Here is a 9258-nt window from a genome sequence, read left to right as displayed (position 1 = left end):
CATGCCCTTCTAATCTGAGTCATCTTATCTTTCCCACGGGGATTAAGAACTAGGCTATCTCCTCTTTCTATCAGGATGACGTGTTACTAATCCGTAGACTTATAGAATTGTTGGAATTAAGCCTCAGTTCAGTTTCTACCTCTGTATGTTAATTGTTGATCTCGAAACCTTGATATTGTGCTTCTGAGTGGTTATGCCACCATTTTTGTGAATGTCTCAAATCTTTTCTGAGCATTTACAGACGTTATGCTGTCCGAGTCATCCCAGGTTTCTAAATAAGCTGATGCATTTGCTAAATCCTTTCCCTCTGGTTTCGATGTTCCTTTCTGCCAGCTCAATCACACTAACTGTTGAGTTGAGGTAATCTATTGCCTTGACATTTATGTTGGAGTTATTATTATGACCCTAGGTGTCTCAGGGGATCATCTAGTAATTTAGCCATGATTTGTGTCCTAGTGTGATGATTCTGGCTTTTATTCTCGAAAGCATTCCGTGATGCTACTTAGTAGTAGGTATTCTACTCCTGGGTTTTGAACCCGGGATTCACTCCACTTACTTCATGTTGATAGTGTTTGCTAGTTCCTTTAGGATATTAGTAACCTTTGCAATAGTCCTCGAGGTCCGTGGTATATCGTTCTTCCAAATAACATGAACCATTCTTGGCAGGAGTTCTTCTGAACCAAAAGATGACAGCAAGAGTGCTCTCGATGAGTTCTCCATGCTATATTGTGACTCTGCCAGTTCTACCTTTCCGCATGGATTGCCCGGAAGAAATATGTTGAATTCGTTCGACATGCTAAACCATGCATCCACAACTCAGAAAATCGTATGTTCCTTTGAGTTGTCCCTCTTTAGTTGTCTTCTGACCCTCGTCTATCAATTGATAGTCAAGATTATGTGTGCATTCGTTCATCGATGCCTATTACTCTTGTGGTCTGTCAAGCCATTCTATTCCGGAATGACTAGGAGAAACAAACTCCAGTACCTCATCCATATCTAGGATTGGGTCAAAGCAATTGTGCTCCGCAGATCAAAATGCCAGCCCAGCTTTTGATTCTGTTCTACCCTGAAGTATTACCGTCTTTATGTCAGGATTTTCATGAGGATTGCACCGGCTCTTGTGAATTCTTGATGTAGTGATACTTCTCGCCATCATTATTCATCCCTCGGTTCCGTGTTGTCACAACCGGAATGCCGACAAGTGAATTGTGATGTGTGAAATCAATACTCCCATCAACCTCGTTGCTTGGTAGTTAAGGGATAATAATTTCATTCTTAGCATGTTGGTTTTTGAATCATCCTTCTAAGACTGATCGTGCTACCTAGTCCTTATTTCGGTGCACCCTTCGATTGATGAGTTAGGATCTTGTCAAGTCCTCACTCATTTGATCATATCGTCTTGCCCTCAAAAGCGAGGTTGTTCTCGAGCTTAGTAACATACCGGTGGTTCATGGCTTTCCAATTATCTTCTTGGAAGTGTTACCGGGTTGTTTTCCTGACTGTGATGTTGAGCTCGTAATCAAGTTGGTTTCCTGTAAACCACCCCTTCTCCAAGAATCTGTGTGGGATACCCCTGAGCTAGTTGGTTAAGCTAAACAACAACTTGGAGAGCTGGAAGATAAAGGCTTCTCCGACTTAGTTCATATTAAGGGATATCTTGTATGTATGTTGAAGAAAGATGATGTCTTCATCGATTGGTCCCTATGATCAGTTGTTGGACCTATTATCTTGTTAAAACTTTGATTTGAGTGTGGGCTATTCGTCAAATCAAGTCAGAACCAACGATATTCGTAATGTTGTCTTACTTGTGGTTGTTCCTCGAGCATACACCACTATATCTTTTGGGTCTGACCAATGCTATCACTTGTCCACTTAACTATGGAATTCCTTTTAAAAGGAAACCCAGATGAATTGTTGTTAAGCCCATTGACAACATCCTTATCTCCTCCATGATCTTGTTGGACAACAAGTTAGTGTTGGAAACTTTTGAAAGCATTTTCTTCATGCTAGCTCATGAAGTACTTGTTTGATGAAAGGAGTGACTTCCTCCTATACACGTGCATTTGATGAAATTTGCCACCGTGGATTTGAGAAAGTTAGTTTTGCTTCCTCTGGAATCATCCCAAGTCAGTCATGCACGCGCGAAGAATTCTGTGGTCTGTTAGACTGATCATCTTCATTCCATATGTATATCCTAGCACACCAAGCCACTGATTGACTTGTTCAAGGAAAAGAAGTCTATGCTTGGGATCTAATCCATGGGCTTGCGTAAAGATTTCGATATCCTCGATGATGGTTCCCCACCTGAACTCGGTAGTGTTAATTATAAGACTACTACGTGGCCATGCATGTCTCGGACAACGTGTTCATATGTTTGTAGCAGAACCAGCTCATGTTTTGGAGCTTTCTATCGTAATTCATTTCCCGAGAATCTCGCAACGTCATCTCGTCGATTTGTGTTGCAAACTTTCATTTTTCTTTCTAGACTTGATGAGTCTGGAATATCCTGACACCAACCAGATCTGAATCTCAGGCAGATGTGATGGTTGGAACATTTCCCAAGAACTATAATATTGGTCCCTCGATAACCGGTAAAGTGGATGTCGTGGCCAACACACCCAGCCGGAAACCTATTATTGTAGTATCTTGTTTGAGGAAGTTGGCCACCTCCCCATAAGGATTTCGTAGGATTTACCTCCGTAACTGTTCCTTATGGATTCTATTGCTCCCGAAGTCCGACCTTTACTTGATGTTCTAGTTATCAAACCATATCTATGAATGGGTTACACTAGCACGTCAAGGAGAACATTAGAAGCGGAGTGCTAAATGTCTCTCGGTCGATCATCCAGATTTTATTTCCTTGGCCCCGCCAAGGGTGAAATCTGAGAAAGTGTTGTCTTTCTTTGTATCTACATCATCCATCATCATTCATCATGGTAGCAAGTTGTGTTGCCAGGATCCTTAACACGGATGCTGGTAAAACCTTGATGATTGTGGAAATGCTCAAGTTCTTGAGAGCACGCACAAGCGCTACGTGTTATCATCGACACTAACTGGGATTCCTCTCAGTTTCCTCGATTATGCTATAACCTTCAAACAGTGAATTCACTCTCTATTGTTGGGTTCTTCCCCAGTTACCAGAATCATTCCCAGCATTCGCATTTTGTTCCCAGCTTGCACCGCCAATGTGCCATTCCACCATGGGTCTCTTCCATTTCCGGTGATAAGCAAACTCATCCATTACGTTGTCTTCAACAAGGTAATCCACATCATCCAAGTTCGAGTATGCCATTCTACCGAACCCCTCCAAACGATCGCTTGAGATTTTCCTTAGGCTGGTATAAAGAGTTTCAATGATCTCTGAATCAAAGGTAATTCTTTTGCCACTTAAGAGGATATTTCCACAAGTCACCTTCCCTAAGGTGCCCAGTTATGGTATCATGGCAATTCAACTCCTCGCTACGTTGACAACCGATCACCACATTCTTAAGTCTGGAATTGTTGTCTACCTAGTGTACCCTCGTCATCTGTTCCACTCCATCCCTCTAGATGTGTGCTTCGTCTCTCAGCTCAAGAGATATTGCTATGACTCACTTGGTGAGCTGATCCTAAGTTGATGGATCTTCGAGAAGATCGATTCTTTCGGAGTTGTCCTTTTCCTCTTGCTGTCATGCTAGTTGGAGTTCTCAGAGCAAGACGCCGGGACAAAGATGGTGATCGAATCAACGTTCATTCGAAGTGCAACCTGGATCGTGAAGATTATACTAGTTTGCGTTTCCCCTTCATCTTACCCTACGCTTGAATCTCGAGACGAGATTCTTGTTTAGTGGGGGTGAGTTGTCACAGCCCTAGAATTTGCTTGTAGCTATTTACCTGAGTGAGCATGATGCATCATGTCTAAATTCTGAAAGTTGAATTGAGGTTAGTTGAAACCCTCATAAATCACTTCAAAAATAATCAACATTAAAATCTTTTCAAAGAAGTCCAAGAAAATGTTCCTCTTAGTCTCTGAAAATATTGGCAAGAGGTAAAACTTAAAACAATATTTTTGGAATCTCAGAGATATTTATTTTGGGCCTTTGAATTAATTAAATAACTATTTGCATTGGATATATATATTCTTTATATAATTAATATATGTCCAATAATCCTGGAACATTTTATGTGGTTTGGGATATTTTAATTCTAGTCACATATTTATTTTCAGGATTTTATAAAATGATTTGGTTTGTAAGCTAAATCAAAACAAAGCAAATGATTAGAAAACAGAACAAAAAAAAGGGAAAGAACAGAAACTTACCTGACTCAGCAACCGGCCCAGCTCCTGTGTCGGCAGCCCACCTGTGCAGCCCAGCCCACCTGGCCCCTCTCCTGTCGTCTTCTTCCCCTCGCCCCAAAGCTGTCGTCTTCTTCCCCTCGCCCCAAAGCTGTTGCTGTCGCCGCGAGAGAGCACCCACGCAGGCCGCAGGCTCCAGCTCCTGCTTGCCACCTCCTGCCCTCCTTCACGACTGGAGACGCCTCGAAGCCCCTCTCGCCTCTCCCTCACTCGCTGCACTCCCTCCCCCTCCTCTGCCTTTCCTGCGCGCAGCCACCAAATGGAGTCGTCGCCACCGACGCCGTTCGCCGCGGCCACAGCCACCCCCTCGCTCCCTCTCCACATCCCTGAGCTCCGTCCCGACCCCATGGAGCTGCACACCGACGCACGCGACCAGAGGAGGCCCCAGTCGACCGGAGCGTCGTCGTCTTCATCTCCGTTGCCCGGAGATCGCCGCCGTAAATTCGCGTCATCCAGAGCTTCCCCGACCTCGTCGTCGACTCTGCTAGTCCCTACGTGAGCCACTCTCCTTTTACCCCCTGGAATCCCCGTCGTTCCCCTCCCCTAGCTAGCTTCCCCACCTCCGTCGAGGCTCGCCGCTGCCATGGTCAACGAGCTCCGTGCTCGTGAGCTCGACCGCTCGCCCGAGCATCACCAGCGTGCTCACCGCGCTCCTGCGAACCCGAAACACCCACGGGTGCTCCCTGCCATGCCCTATAGCGCCATCTCCGCTGTTGCCCGAACTCCGGCCGCCGCCTTTGAGCTCGCCGCCGTCGATATAGATCGCCCCCGGCATAACTGACCGCACCACTCGACGCGCTGGATTTTCAGCGTCACGTAGATGCCCTCCGCCGGCCATTTGGTCGCCGGAGGAGGAATTCCGACCCCCTCCGCCGTCTCGGGCTTCACCGGCGACGAGCCGTGGACCAAGTCCGGCGGGTTTGACCCCTGTTTGACTTCCCCAGGCTCACTGACAGGTGGGCCCAGCCCCTGCTAACTTTTGGTTAATTAATAACTAATTTTAATTAAGCCACTGACATGTGGGCCCTAGTGCCCCTAATCTTTAATTAAACTAAACTAAACCCCCTGTTTAACCCGTGTCACTGACGTGTGGACCCCACATGTCAGGTTTGACCTGGACCCGCCTAGTTGACCTGCTGACATCAACATGACCTAGTGCTGACGCAATAAATCATTTTCTGGATTTATTTTAATTCAGAAAATTCCAGAAAATTGTATAAACTTCTAAAAATCATAGAAATTCAACCGTAACTCCAAATTAAATAATTTATATATGAAAAATTATCAAAAAATTCAAGGAATCCATCTGTACCATTTTCATGCATGATAGAACAACTTATAGCTGCTATTTAGCACAAATCAATTAAATGGCATTTGAATAATCACATATGGAGTTTGAATTTGAATCTTGTACTCAAACCAACTTCATTTAATCTGTTGCTAGTTGCATTAGCTCAAAACACATTCATATTGCCATGTCATGAGCATGCATCATATTGTGCATTGCATTGATCGTGTTTCTTCTGTGTTTGCCGGTGTTGTTCCCCCTTGGTAGACGTTGTTCCGACGTTGTGATCGTTGACACTGATGAAGACTCAATGCCATCTTCAGAAGTGCCAGGCAAGCGAAACCCCCTTGTTCATTCCGATACAATCCTACTCTCTCGCTCTTGCTCTCTTTTAATGCATTAGGACAACACCGATTCATCTGTTACTTGCTGCGGTAGCTGAACCCCTTTATCCTTTGCATGACCTGTCATTGCCACAGTAAATAGATGAAACCCACTAGCATGAGTAGGAGTTGTTTGAGCCCTGTTGTGCCTACTCATTCATGCTTGTTTGTCATGCCTGCTACTGCTTAGAGTTGAGTCAGGTCTGATTCATCGGGGATGAATCAGAGGTGTGTGAACATGTCCTACTGTGTGTGAGCTAAGTGTGTGAACACGATTTGGTAAAGGTAGCGGTGAGAGGCCATGTAGGAGTACATGGTGGGTTGTCTCATTGCAGCCGTCCTCAGGAACTGAGTTCTGTGTTTGTGATCCATGACCAGCTACTACCACACATTGGAATGCTTAAGTGCCCTCTCGACTTATTAATCAACTTGATCTCTGTCCAGGAGTTGCAACTAGTTTCTGGTGTTTGTAGGTAGTGTTAGTAGTCTACCAAGTGGCACCCGGTACAGGTGGGCTTGGGACAGACTAGGCACAGTGGCCCGGTGTACCAAGTAGCACCCGGATGGTGGGCTTGGGAACCCTGCTCACATCGTTTGGGGCCGTGAGCGACACCCCGGCCGGATATCCTTGCGGATGGAACCCGAATAGGCGATAAACCTGGACTAGAGACTTGTTCGGTTAGTCAGGTCGTGGCCGACTCCCTCGCCCGGCTTCCGCTTGAAGGTTGCCGAGGTACATAACGTGTACAGGGCGATAAGTGGCGGGAGCGTGTGTGAAGAAGTACACCCCTGCAGGGTTATCATTATCAATTCGAATAGCCGGATTCCTCGGATATGGAAACTTGGACCCCTTGCATAGTTCATAGACAAGTGAAAGTGGATACTCTAAAATACGCAAGACAAGCGTGAGTGCTATGGATGGCGTTCTCGTAGGGAGACGGGAGCGGATCCATAGTGGTGTATTGATATGGTGAATATGTGGACTCGTGTGCGCCACCTCAAGAGAGTTACTTGTAGTCGTAGTTCAGGATAGCCACCGAGTCAAAGTTGGCTTGCTGCAGTTAAACCCCACCATCCCCTTTGTTGATAATGATGCATATGTAGATAGATCTGATGTAAGTCTTGCTGGGTACATTTGTACTCACGTTGCTTAATTTATGTTTTTGCAGAGAGACTTCAGTCTCACTAGTAGTTCCACGTGGACTTCGACGTTTAGCTTGTTACCTCAGCTACGATCTTGTGCCCTCGGCAGGATCTGGTACATAGTCAGGCTTCTCAGCCTTTTCCATTTCTAGATGTCTATACTCAGACATGTTAAGCTTCTGCTTGTGTTTTTGACTTGTATGCTCTGATTGTTGGGTCATGAGACCCATGTTTGTAATATCTCGCTCCTCGGAGCCTATTGAATAAATTACTTGAGTCGTAGAGTCATTTTGTGATGCCATGTTGTATTGCACATATCGAGCATATTGTGTGTATGTTATTGAAATGCTTGGTATGTGTGGGATCTGACTATCTAGTTGTTTATCTTTAGTAGCCTCTCTTACCGGGAAATGTCTCCTAGTGTTTCCACCGAGCCATGGTAGCTTGCTACTGCTCCGGAACACTTAGGCTGGCCGGCATGTGTCCTTCTTCGTTCCTGTGCCTGTCCCTTTCGGGGAAATGTCACGCGATGAATACCGGAGTCCTGTTAGCCCGCTACAGCCCGGTTCACCAGAGTCCTGCTAGCCCAGTGCTACAGCCTGGATTCACTCGCTAATGACCGACACGTTCGATGCTGGGTCATGGATGCCTGTCCCTGTAAGTTTGTGCCACTTTGGGTTTACGACTAGCCATGTCAGCCCGGGCTCCTTATCATATGGATGCTAGCGACACTGTCATATACGTGTGCCAAAAGGCGCAAATGGTCCCGGGTAAAGGTAAGGCGACACCCGTGGGAATACCGTGCGTGAGGCCGCAAAGTGATATGAGGTGTTACATGCTAGATCGATGTGGCATTGAGTCGGGGTCCTGACAATATTGTTTTTACAATTTTAGTACACTTCACTCGAACATAATATCCTTCGAGCACTAACCCTCTATCAAGTGGGCACCCTTTAGGACATCTTCAAAATAATGTTCTGGCGTGTAATGGCCCTTACCCTTGGGTGGAATTTTTGCTGCAATACCAGTGGCCTTCATCTTCGCCCAGTATGTCTTGACATGGGCAAGGGCCATCCTTGCACCTTCTATGCCCGTTGACCGGTTAACAGTGTCGATATGCGGCACCGCATCCACAAGTCGCCACACCAAACCGAAATAACTATTCGGAATTGGCTCGGTTGGCCATAGCCAGACTACGACGTCCTCCATGGCAGATCCGGATAGCTTGTGGAGCTCGGCCCACAGGGCCATCTGTTCGTTTGGCAACAATAGACGCTTTGGCATGGTGAATTGCGACTAGAACAGCTTTTCGGTCGCATGTCCTTCTTGCGCTTGGCAAAACTGTGTCGCATCGGAGACAGTCTTCGGTAAGTCCAAAAATGCATCTGGAGAACTCCACATCTGATTAAGCAGGGCATACTTCGGATCGCCGAATTTAGTTTGTAATAAGAAGGGCTTACCAGCCGCGATCTCCCCAGCTTGTCGGATCTCCTCCCGAGCCGCTCTAGACTCAGACCGTGCTTCTCTCGCTTCTTGTGAGGCCTTGTCAAGATCAGCCGCTCTGGTTTTGTTATCTTTCTCGAGAAAGTCACATCGGCCAGTGGCATCCTTTAGCTGGAGTGCCATAGTAGATATTCTCTCCTCGCACTGCCGCCCAGCAGCCAGTTCGGCCTTTAATTCAGTAGCTTCGTTTTTGGCAGCCGCATTACTCATCTTGGCCTGCTCCTTGGCCCGGGCAAGCTCAGCCCGAAGGGTCTCAACTGTGGCGGCACTATCTGCAGTTATGCATATCTTGGTATACAATTCTCAGTGTCATGCTCATATCATAGTATTTGCATATACTGAGTGCCCCAAAGACATACCTTGCGCCTCGTCATGCCGCCTGTTAATAAGCGTGATGTCATCATCCGCCACATCAACTTTCTGCTTTAGATCTGCAATCTCTGTAGCTTGGGCAGTCGCTACGGATGTAACAGCCTATGTTTCAATTAGTCAGATCATTTCCTGGGCATATTTTTCTTGATCCTTTGATTGTCTCCCTTTGGACGCGAACCAGAGTCTCAGGGACTACTATCTATACACAGGCGCATTTTGCATTTATAACAGAA

Source organism: Triticum dicoccoides, chromosome 1B, assembly GCF_002162155.2.
Source record: "Triticum dicoccoides isolate Atlit2015 ecotype Zavitan chromosome 1B, WEW_v2.0, whole genome shotgun sequence".
Classification (NCBI taxonomy): Eukaryota; Viridiplantae; Streptophyta; class Magnoliopsida; order Poales; family Poaceae; genus Triticum; species Triticum dicoccoides.
Note: the sequence above shows the minus strand (reverse complement) of the source record.